The 12,814-nt window shown below is 35.2% G+C and overlaps 2 long non-coding RNA genes across 2 annotated transcripts; both read right to left on the bottom strand.

Moving 5' to 3' along the window:
* Positions 1-3,847: 3,847 nt before the first annotated feature.
* LOC124876842 lies at positions 3,848-7,963 on the bottom strand. Its single transcript, XR_007040386.1, has 3 exons — positions 7,599-7,963; positions 6,778-6,897; positions 3,848-6,597 (listed from the first exon to the last, which is right to left on the bottom strand). It is a non-coding gene; the product is annotated as an uncharacterized LOC124876842 (long non-coding RNA).
* A 1,295-nt stretch (positions 7,964-9,258) lies between these two features.
* LOC124876107 lies at positions 9,259-12,467 on the bottom strand. The gene is made up of 3 exons (XR_007040216.1): positions 12,372-12,467; positions 9,824-9,881; positions 9,259-9,554 (listed from the first exon to the last, which is right to left on the bottom strand). It is a non-coding gene; the product is annotated as an uncharacterized LOC124876107 (long non-coding RNA).
* Between the last annotated feature and the right edge of the window lie 347 nt (positions 12,468-12,814).

Genomic DNA, 12,814 nt, shown 5'->3' with positions numbered 1-12,814 from the left:
TGTTCCTGGGAACTAGTTATTAAATTTTATTTGATTTTAGTTTCTGTTTTATTTTCTTAGAGTATTTCCCCTCTGCATTTTATTGTTTTTACTTTCAGTTTTTCTATCACTCTAAGTATTCATCATCTACTTCCTTCTGATAATGAGACCAAGACACAACGGTTTAGAAAATGTAAGAAACACATACAGACCTCAGATTTCCTTCATCCTTTCCATGTCATAAATCAATACATAAATTGTTTACATCTGTCTTTATGGATTTGGAGACTTAATGTATGGCCTAATGTACACTAAAAATTCCACATTGCTTTAAAGAATATACAAACATCTAGTGCTTGAAAGTATCATTAGTGGTCAATAGGCAAGTGGTGGATTCACCCTGATTAAATATCCAGTTCTCCATAGGGCTAAAACAAAGGCATGGGAGACAAACAGCAATTCACATACAGTACTATGTAAAAGTTTTGGCCAGTTGTGAAGAAATGCTCTGAACAAAGAATGCTTTCAAAAACTAAAGTGTAAATCATTTGTTTTCATCAACTAACAAAATGCAGTGAATGAACAAAAGAGAAAACTAAATCAAATTAATATTTGGTGTGACCAGCCTTTGCTTTCAAAACAGTAATAATTCTTCTAGGTATACCTGCACACCGTTTGTGAAGGAACTCGGCTGATAGGTTGTTTAAAACATCTTGGAGAACCAACCACAGATCCTCTGTGGATGTAGGCTTTCTCACATCCTTCTGTCTCTTCATATAATCCCAGACACACTTGATGATGTTGAGATCAGGGCTCTGAGGGGGCCATACCATCACTTCCAGTAAATCTTGTTCTTCTTTAAGCTGAAGATAGTTCTTAATGACCTTGGCTGCATGTTTGGCTTCGGTCACTTAGCATTTTTTAAATTGATAAAAATAAACAATTATCATTTATATTTCTGAAAGCATTCCTTGTGTAGAGCATTTTTTCACACCTGCCTAAAACATTTGCACAGTATTGTACATCTTAAAGTTTTAAATTCTTGTTTCATGCTACAATACATTTTAAAACTGTTAATAAAAGTACAGTAATAACCACTGATTTGGTATAAGTTGTATAAATTTTGTCAAATCTAAAGCTTCTATAAAATAAAGTCATGATAACATTTTGACTTGTATTAATGTATTCCATATCTTGTACAATTCATATGTCTTAATACAACCCATCTGAAGGCATGTTGGACACTCTTGCTACCGCAATTCATGGAAATAAGACATTCCATACTGTAAATTTAAAAGGAAAGTGCAATATATACAACATAATACAAAATCTTATTTGAATACATAAGAAAACCAATTAGAAATGCACTTAAGATTATTTACAGTACTATATATCCACAATTTTGAAGGTAAAGAAAGTTGTTGCAGCGTTGATGTCTAATAATTGAACAATACACAAATATTTACACTACTCACAAAACGTTTGGGATATTGAGCTTTTGGCGGAAATTTCAAGATGAACCTAAAATGCACTGTAACCTTTACAGGTGAACTTAATTTAACCTTCTCTAAACTTGTGAATGCACGTCCAACTGTTCAATGTTTTTGACTTGTATTCATGTATTCCATCTCTTGTGCGATTCAATTGTCTCGACCCATCTGAAGGCGGTGCGAGGCATGTTGGACAGGTCTGCTACAACAATTTATGGAAATTAAACATTCCATACTCTGTTTATTCAAAAGGAAAGATAAGTTCTCTAAATAAAATCATGTTTTCTGATAAATACAAGTACAACTCATTAATATTTGTGTCAGTTGAAAATGAGTGAATTTAACATGTTTGACAAAGGAGCCGACATTCCCATCATATTTTCAGTCATGTGTGCATGGGATCTGGGTAGTACTTTAGCCCAAAGGCAAAAGAGGGGAGCTCTGTAGTGGTTATCCTTTGTCTAACCTGTTGAATGCTCTGATAAAGTCACACTCCACTGTGACACTGTGCATAAACAACACAGGCATAATTTCATCTTCATGGACGACAATGCTCCAGCTCATTGAGGTCGCATCAGTAGAGAACAGCTGCTGGAGACTGGGGTACCTCAAATGGAGTGGCCTGCACTTTCTCAATACCTGAATCCCATAGAAACCAAGGGATCAGCTGAGTCTGCGTCTAGAGGCTCATAACTCTGTATCCCAGAACCTCAATGGCCCCTTTAAGAAGATTAAGATGTCATACCTCGACTTGTGGACTGCATAAATCATCGTTGACAAGCTGTAATTGATACTAAAAGGCCGATGACATGTATTGAGACATTGCCTTTTTTGTTGCAGTATTATGGAACGCCAAAGTGTTCAAAATTAAATAAATAAATGAAACATTAGGACATAAGTATCTACATAAATAAATAATAGATAATGACTTAATGTGGCAGTTGAATTGTGAAATAATTGAATGCATATGAAATTCTCAGCTCATTATTATGAAATATATTTCATTTTCCATTAAAAATCAGCTTTATAATATAAAACAATTTTCATATAAACGTTTTACCTAATAATTAACACTATTGTTGAGGCTATTTTTATGTAATTCCAGCAGTTTTTTTTTATTTCAAAATGTCATTTTTTAAAAGTCAGCTTTTATTTCAAAAAGCCAGCTTTTATTTTATAGCGGGGATTTCTCCCCATGGTTTACTTATTTCATAATGCCACTTTGCAACTGAATGACTGTTGGCCAATCAGCGTCAACAGGCTGGACCTGCATCCTCATTGGCTGAGTATTCATAGAGATTAGTTTCCTGGGTACCTGCTCCCTGAGCAGCTATTGCGCCAGCTCAAGGTTTAGGAAGGATGGTGGAGTTTCATAAACTTCGTTCAGCTCTGGTTACCTTAGCAGATCAAACTGAGGGGAATAATTTATACATGTTTATGTAAAAAATAAATATTTAATAAGTTTACTGTAGATTTTTGGAGAAATAATGGGTCAAAGTGTCTACTAATGCTTATCTGTTATATACTTTTGTGTCACTTTCAGCAATTTATTTTTCCAGAATCTTGACAGATGACAACACAATTTCCTCAGATTATATTAAAGGGTCATCTATACTATAACCATAATTAATAGTTCATAATTTACTGTAGAGTTTTGAAGAAATAACAGGCCTAAGTATCTCACAATGCTTTAATATATACATAGACTGCTAAATCTTTGTAAATCATACAAAAGTTTGTCTTACGACATAATTCTCCCTGTAGAAATGTACAGATGATTGAGGTCAGCGTGATGTGAGAGGAGCATTACATGAAAAGACAGAAGGGGTTGAGGTAACACATCACACAATGGCCTACAGAACCCATAGTATTTTTGGGGTGATATATAATAAAGGTTTATTTATCAAGAACATAAAAGTGAAACACCATCGATAGATGATTTATAACATGACATGCATGTATCCATCAATAAAGTTTTTAAATTGCCTTTAATTCTGTCCAGGGTTGCTAACAGGCTGATGCCTACCTCAAGCAAAATATTTGTTTTAGAGAGTGGGCACAACTATCAAATGTCCAGAAAGAAAACTTACAATGAATATTACCATGACATAATATAGATATTGCTGACTGACTTAACATTTGTGTGGGATATTTACAGATTCAGTGTGACTCCTGCAATCGGTGGTACAATTTGCAATGTATGCACATGGATCCTGCAGAAATGCCAGAACAGATGAGAACAGCGCGGGACTGCCCGTTGTCTCACTGATAAACGTATTCATTGTTTTCAGGTGTCGAAGTTAGACACACTGATAAACTCAGAGAAGGTATGGAATGAAAACACAAGCGAGTCAAAGTTATCTTTGGCTGGCCAGGGAGAGACAGACCATTCTTTCAGAGGATCTGCCCTGTGTTACAGCCTTTTATTAAAGAAAGGGAAAAAAAAACACTCATGTTACAGCATCGTGGGTGTGGCTACACACAGTTTCACAAATACAAGTCCTACTGAATAAAACTGGTTCTGTCCAGATACTGATACAGCACACACATCCACATCTGGCATTCGAGGACACGAAGATTGTCTGGGGTGCAAACAGTACTCTTCCTACGCACACAAGTTCCTGCTCTGTCTCCCAAGCAACAACCCAAATGCAACTCTAAGACAAGATGACAATTCTGTTAATAGTTCATAAAAGTACTTGAAAGATAAATGTGAACAGTATTCAAAGTTCTACCAAAGTTCTCCAAACTAAATAAATGAAAATGTCTTTTAATGGTAAATCATAAGGACAAAGAACCTTTTTAAACTAAGCAATGATAATTTAAGTACAAATCTTCAAACATCAGGTATTGAAGTTGTTGCATTCTTTTTTCCAAGTTAGATTTAGATTATTTTTTGGATTAATAACTGTTCCTTTTTTTAAAAACTTTCCCTTTATCTTAAATAAAACATTTGCAAAGTTGTTTACTATTAAAAGCTATGTTGAATAAAATACATGTTGTATAAAGAATGTTACTTGCCTTTATCCCTGGACATCAAATGTACTTATTAACTTTACAAAAATGAAACATATTCAGTATATGCATTCTAAAGTACACTGGTTATAGTATTGATTAGTGTCAGGTGTGAGGTGCTCCTCACACCTGATTTAAATGAAAGTGATTTTCAGGTTTCTGTAGCCCTGATGGCTGCTGAGGAGGTCATGCAATCATTTAAATATGGTGTGCTGTAACAGAGCCACATCTAAAACATGTAGGTCAGGGGTGCTTGAGGAGCAGGGTTGGGAAACACTGGTATAGATGACCATCTGACATAATCTGAAGAGATCATGTTGTCACCTCTCATTCTGGAGAAATAAATTGCTGAAAGTGACACAAAGGTATATAACAGATTAGCATTAGTAGGTACTTTGACCCATTATTTCTCCAAAAATCTACAGTAAAATTATTAAATATTTATTTTTTACACAAACATGTATGTGAAAGTTGTAAATATGTCATTAATATAAATGTTCTTAAGGTGACTCTTCTGTTTTCCTCTTAATTTCTCAAGTGTTGCCTGGATAAGCATCTGGTCTGCTCTATTACCGTAATGCACCTTGTATGTGCGAAGCTAATCTTTAAAAGAGAGCTAACGTCGGCTGGCGTGACTGTCGGCTCACTTGACCGCAGTGAACTCTGCTGGGTGACACAGAAAACATGACAGCAATAACCCTGATGGTTATTCCAGACACCACTAATATGAGTATATGAGTGCTGTGCTCTGCATATTCCATGCGGACAAGGTGCTCAATGGCTCTTAGGGTGTCCACAATGGCGTCGTTGATGCTAACATTCTGGAGAGCAATTATCATCCCGATCATCTGAAAGATGTCATCCAAACAACTCAAAACAGCATCATATGATAAATTACTCCCCTCAATTTGATCTTCTTAGGTAACCAGAGCTGAACAAAGTTTATGAAACTCCACCAAGCTTCCTAAACCTTGAGCTGGCGCAGTAGCTGCTCAGGGAGCAGGTACCCAGGAAACTAATCTCTATGTAAGGCTCAGCCAATGAGGATGCAAGTACATCCCGTTGACGCTGATTGGCCAACAGTTATTCAGTTGTAAAGTGCCATTATGAAATTAATAGGCCATGGTGAGAAATTTGCATCATTTCTGTCTGCCTCCTCTGTGCTGCAGCTTTAGGAGGATTGTTTTCACCTGCTCTTTCCCTGCCAGATCCCTAATTACACCCCATCTGCTCCACCTGTGCTCCTTATATACAGATGTCTGACAGATAACCAGTGCCAGATTTTCAAAAGCCTTTGTGTGAGTAGTATCCAGTGTTCCTTCCTTGGATTTCCCTCCTCTCCCTTGTCCACGTCGGATACTTCTTTGGCTTCTGCTTTCTGGACAAACAACCTTGCTTCTGTCTCCTGACCAACCCTCTCTGCCTAACCTTTGGATCCGTATGCCCGAATCTGCCTCCCCGTTCATGACCTCGACTCTGTACCCCGACCCACAATTCAAGCCTATCCTTGGATCCTGTCGCCTGATTCTGTCCTTCCGGCTCTGATCCTGTTTCTGTCACCTGACCACCGCCTTCTGCTCAGTCACTGGGTTTGCAAACCTGACAGCTAGTGTGACGTGGTCCTGCTGCCTCCTGACGATTCAAATATTTCACAAGTTCATTGTCGTATTAAATCATTGTTATTTATTGATACAGATACTAATTTACTGATGTTTCATTTATTTAATTTTGAACACTTTGGCGTTCCATTGGGTATACCCGCCACTGTTTTTGGCTTTGTTCCGATAAATTGTTGGAGGTGAGGAAGATAACATTGAATGCTTCTACGTAAATGTCCCAATTGCATTATGTATCACTGCAGATTGAACTTTGTATGTTTTTCATAAATTTCACCCCAAAGTAAAATATCCCACATTTTTGTGAGTAGTTTGTTTCATTTTCTTGTAGCTCTGTTAATATACAGCTGTCACGTTTACACTTGAAATAAAAGGTTGCATGCTTCAGGTGATTTATCCGCTCATTCTTCTGTGGTCAGCAGCACCCTAAACATCCATCCTTCGGGCAGCCCGAGTCACTCTGACATCTGAGTACACAATTTCATCCTCTGCATTATCTAGAAGAAGCAAAAATGGTAATAAATGGCCAATTTTGTTTGTTTTAAAATGTTATAGTTATTGAAATAATCAAGTTCATCCATGATCTAAGATTTTTCATTATATTGTTTTGATAAACATTTTATTGTAATATCAGTGCTCTGCAGCATAAAAAAATAACTTCAGTGACTTTTTTTTACCTTCTCTAATACTTGTGCGGCTATTTTTAACTTTCCACTGTTTGATACCAAGAAACACAGTCAAAAGAAGAAGTGGTACGGTCAAACTTGCTATGACAGTCACAGTTGGAAAAGACGCCCCTAGGAAAAAATAGACATCAAGTCATGAGATTTTATGTACCATAAAGACAGTTTTATGCAAACTACAGCTTTGACGAAGCGTTTTGTTTTTTGTTTCTTCTTTTGTAAAATTGCACAACCTGTGAAAAGAATTAAAGAAAATTAAAATAAACTAAATAGAAATAAAACAAGCAAAATTAAAAAAAAGGACTGTGATGTTAGATGCTTGTTCGTAGGTCCAAATTGCAAACAGGAGCTTTGAAGCAGCATAGCAAGTACAAACATTTAGTAAGACTAACCAGGTAAAAGTAAATTCAGGACATAAAACTGGCAGAGTAACTAGTATGAAGCAGGCAGGCAAACAGTAGAATCCAGTGAAGAACCATGAAAACCAAACAGCTTTTATACAGATGCAGGTTGGAGATATTACCAATGAACCAGAATAGCTAATCAGATCAAATGTGGAGCAGTTGTGGCTAGGAGAACGCAGAGTAACTGAAGGAAGGAGGCTAATTACATAGATGAGTGGAGCCACAGTGAAGTAACAGAAATATCTAAATGTAACAACATGCAAGAATGAACCAAAAAACCTAATCTAGTGTAAATGAACTAAAATATCAGCAACTAGAGAACATAAACAGGGAAGTGAAGAGAAAAAGGCAAGAAGTAAATTCAAAACTCAAGCACCTAACATAGCTGAATCATTAAAAAAAACACATTACCTTCACAGCTTGTAAGGTGGATGGCAGTCTGTTTACTGCTGACCTTGTTCTGAACCTTACAATGCAAGTTTCCTGTCAGCTGACCATTCAAGCTAATAGTGACACTTTTATTCTTTGGACCGCCAGCTTTAGTCTGTATTAATGGGTTATTATCTAGAGAAAAAGAGAACTCTGTGTCGTCTCCCTCTGCTGAGCAGTTGACTGTCCTCTTTTCTGGTGACAAACATGTCTGAAACATGGCAGGGTCTGATACTGGAACTGAAAGACAAACACGAAAGGACTGAGTTACTAATGGGTGGTGTGTAGAAAAATGCGTACAAAGCTGATCTACTAACCAGGTGCAATGAGGATTGCGTCTCACATGAACAAAATAGCAAGTACAATAAATTTTGCGTTTTTGCATTCATGAATGTGCAAGAACATGTGCTGATCATTAGAATGTGCAAATACTTGGGGGAGAATATCATGATGTAAATAATAGCCACCCCAATGCGATTTATCAGACCTGAAATGGATTGTGGGTGCAGTTTCTGTATCTGTTTGAAAGGCAGGTGCAACCTGGCACACACAAATGTCTGCTGTCATTGTGGCAAGAAGGAGGCATAGATGCAATAATGGACAACTAAGAGAGACAAGAGAGAGAATCTACCGTGCATGTGTCAACATATTTCGACTGTGCATCTTTAATTGCACATCATGCAAAGAACCCAATGTGCTGTGATGTGGATAATTTAATTAAGGGGAAAGAAATAAAGCCATTCAAAGGCAGATTTATTCTTTCATGGGTAAACTGGATGCTGTAATAAAAAAAACTTACATGGAGACAAACCTCTAATGAATCCTTGCAAGACTAGTTTGTCTTTTTTATTGTTAATATTAATTGGCCGAAATTTTAGCTGCAACCAGTTAACAAACTGTGCGTGCTCCTGTGGCGGATAATCAGTTTGCCACACCGTCACTTTATGGCACAACACCGGCGGCTCAGTTAAAGGACCACTGCCACTGAATGATCTCCCTCGACTGTTGCCAGGGCATTGATGGCCATTTACAACCCAAACACAGCACTGGCTAGTTGCCTCCCTTACGAAGCAATGGCCTTATGGCGGAGGGTCGCACGCCACGTTAGATACAGTTTTCACCTCCTGTGCTATGGCCTGTAATCCATCAGTCTGATTTCTTTAACTCTTGATTAATGTTATAACAATTCGGGCTTCTGCTCTAAGCTGATTTGAGGAAATTGCTGGTATTGTCGGAAGTCTGACAATGAAAATAGTCTATCTAAGATGTAAAGATGTAAGTAGTTTTTAGGTCATGATGGACAACATACAAAAACAGTTTTAAAATAATTAAGTCATGTTCTTTTTTCTTTCTATATTTAACAAAACACACAAAGCACATTCATGTTGAATTGAATAATTGTGTCCAAACTCACCATGGTGACAGCCAGCAGAACAAACAAACTTCACATTTAAATAGGGTGGTCGTGTTTTGTTTATCATAAAAAAACAAGCAATTTTTTCATATCATTTAACATTCTGTTCCTTTGATTGAATTGTAAAACACAATCATATTTAGGAAATGCAATTATACACCTTTAAAGATAAACTAAATTGTATACCTAGCTCAGAATTATAAATTTGTTCCTACCTAAAATCTGTAGACTGATGTTGATCATTGATGTGATTTGTTTACCATCATTACCAAATTCCTCTAGATGATAAACTCCGGAGTCAGTCTTCGTGGTGTTGTCAAACTTAAATGTTCCATTTTTGCTGGTTTTATTGCACCTGGTACTTATGTCCAAAATTGCATTGTTTTTAGACTTACAAATTGCTTCCTTTTCTTTTATTAAATGTATCCTTGTACGAACAGGAAGGTGAAAAATGAGAGGTTGTCCAAGTGCTCCATAACATTTGTAGTCTTTATCACTTTGAGTTAAATTGCATTCCATTATTCCTAACAGAGAAAGATTAAAAAGAAGCAAATCATGAGGACACAAGATAATAGCAAAACATTCTAATGTCCACTGATATTTAATTAAAAATGCAAAAAGATACATTACAAAAGCTATTTTAAATGTAAGAAGCTTGTGTTAAATATTCTTAAATTACGACAGTAAGATCAGTTAGAAAGAGATTCCCTAAATTATATTTCATTTATTACCGTAGATTTAACAATATTATTAAATATCTGACATCAAAAAACTATAACTGTATGAAATGTACCTGTTGCCAATGTTGCTAGAACCAGAACTGGCACTATCATGTAGATGAAAATCATTGTCTGTGAAGACACAACAATTATCAAAATGTTATGAACATATAACCACTGAAATTAAACCAGATTAAATTGTTCCTGCCTTAGTTCATTTACAGTTACCAAAATGATTTATCTTTCCTAAATGCCAAAACAGAGAAAAATAATATCTTTTTTTAATTATTTATTCAAATTTAAAAGCTTACATGTAACATAGACCATGCTAAGATAAATATGTCTTCAAATTTGAGAAATCCAAGATGACGTCATGGGTTTGCAAGGTTCTGATTATGATATTTACAACATCGGGGTAAATGAATACATTTGCACCTTTAAAAACACTGCAACCTTGAGTGACATCATGGAAAAATCTAAAGAAATGACAGAAGATATCAAAAAGAGAATTGTGTACAGCTACAAGTCTGGATAATCGTTGGGTAAGATTTTAGATCCTGAGGGTTCCACATTCATCTGTTCATTCAGCTATATGCTGTTCATTCAGCTATAATAGCCAATTATTATTAGTATTTCATTACTTTTTCATTGATTTTTTGTTTTATCAGAAGAATTACTAGGGAAAACCAAATATTATTAGTAATTTGGATCTTAGCTGCTCTTACACCAATGACCCAGCTTTCTTAATTAGACTACAATGGACTGTTATTACTTAGTTCAACTTCAGTACCAGTAAAAGCAATATATCATTAGAACCTGAAAATGTGGATTAAAGCTGTTTTGTACCAGTGACTCAGCTTCCCTAATTAGAATTCAGTGGAATGATGAGACTATTAGATTTCTCAGAAGGATTCATAGATTTTTAGATTTCTTAGAAGGATTGTAGTATCATTTGATTTGCTTTTCTGTGTCTGTATCTGTGTTTATTTTCTTTGTGATTGTATTGTAATTGTATGTACAGTGCTTTGAGTGTCTCGTTACTGAAAAGCGCTATATAAATAAACTTACCTTACCTTACCTTACCTTATATAAACACCATTGAAATGTCCTGCTTTAAAGCTTTCAGAAAGGATATAATAGTAGTATAATACTAGTACTGCCTTCACAGGGTGGCCACAGGTCTATTCTGTCTTTCCATGTCGTATTGGTCTAAGGATTTGTAGAATTATAAATGAAAACAAAAGATCAGATTGTTACGCTGCCTGTAACGCTGACTCAGACTCAGACTTATGTTGTCTATTTAATGTCAAAGTCATGTTAGTTTAAAAAGTCATGCTCATTAACAAGAGGGCATCTATAGCACTGCTAAAATCTGTGTCTTAGTCAGAGGTGGGTATTAACTAGTTATATTCAGTTACATTTACATTTGAGTAACTATGTAAATGTAACTGAGAAAGGAAAAAATATAATTATTTCTAGAAGTAGTTTTACTACACCATATTGTTTACTTCTACTAGAGCAATATAATTTTGAAGTAACCCAACTCTTACTTGATTAAAAATTATTTTTGCTACTCTACTTTAGTCACTTCACTAAATGATGAAACAATTTGGTTTTAACCAAAAAGGTAGCAGACCCATAAACCTGTCTGCTGAGACTTCTGGGTAATTGTTCTAATTTTATTTTCTGCTGAGCCTGTTGTGCCATTTTGAAATCAAGCAAACATACAGTAAACAGTAGATATTATCACTGGAAGTACTTTGCACTGTTCTAACATGTCTACATTACCTATTCCAAGTATTGGTTTCAAATGTTGTGGAAAACTGAATTTTATAAATGTGTTTTTCTTCTGCCTGAAAATTTTAGTTTTTAATGACATTTATTCATAAACAAAAAAAAAATTTATTTTATTATACTGGTTATCAGGACGTGAAAATAATGGGAGATGTGTGTTCCCACTGTTTAGACATTGCTTGTGAGGTTCTCCAAGGGTCCTATGCTAGAACACTACACTCAATAATCATATTTCAAAAAGAACAACAAGAGTAATTAACAAGGCTCTGTACCGAGATCATACTAAACCACTATTTATAGAATCCAAATTATAAAACATAATTGCATTAACAATGTATAAAGCTAAAAAGAACGGCCAGAAAATTTCTCTGACTGTGCTTCAGAAAGATGACAACAAAAGATGAAAATCATGTTTTCCAAAATAAAAAAAACAGGAGAGTTATGACATAGATGAAATAATCATATTGTAAATGTGATTTACCCTGTAAACATTATTATATTTAAGATATGTGGAATCATTTAATTTTTAAAGATTTTTTAACCTAAATAGGCTGCACAAATTACAAGAAAAACAATATTTAAATGTGCTTTTCTGTGACATTAGAATAATTTGATTTACTGAATCACTGGATTGCATCTGCGTATTTCAAATTTTAGTAATCTTAAGTAAGTATTGTAATGTTTAAACCGTTCTATGTACAAAAAAAACTATTTTCCTCAATGAAATATATTTTTTGACTGGGCAATAAACATTACAGACGGATTATCTCTAGATTTATGAAAAAAAAAATGAATCATTAGAGTTGAAATAAAGTTTTCAGTACTTACGCGCGATAGAAGATCGTCATCTGTAAACAGGCTGGTTACTTCTCCACTGACTGCAGGGAGGTATTGCAGAACCTCTTATCTGTGGTCTGGACAGAACTGAGAAAGACGTTCAGTGAATGACGACTGAATGGTTGTATCTTCATCTTTGATATTTACTCATTAGGTAGAACTGAACATATGCAAGTACTTAGAGTGCAATATTTATGTCAGAATATTGTGCATTTGTTTAACGTTTGTGTGTGAGAATTCATTAATATCAAAAATTGTTTAAAAGAAATATAAACACTTTTCTATTATGGGCTGTTAGTGACAGGCAGTCACAGTATATAGTGTATATAGAGTGCCTCTCTATATATGAAAAGGCTCATCAATGAGGCCCTATTTAATTTCACATAACATCCCAATGACTACAGCTTTTCAGAAAGCTACATTAAGCCTGGTAA

The sequence above is a fragment of the Girardinichthys multiradiatus genome, chromosome 11 (assembly GCF_021462225.1).
Source record: "Girardinichthys multiradiatus isolate DD_20200921_A chromosome 11, DD_fGirMul_XY1, whole genome shotgun sequence".
Taxonomy (NCBI): Eukaryota; Metazoa; Chordata; class Actinopteri; order Cyprinodontiformes; family Goodeidae; genus Girardinichthys; species Girardinichthys multiradiatus.
This window is presented reverse-complemented; position numbering and strand designations above follow the sequence as displayed.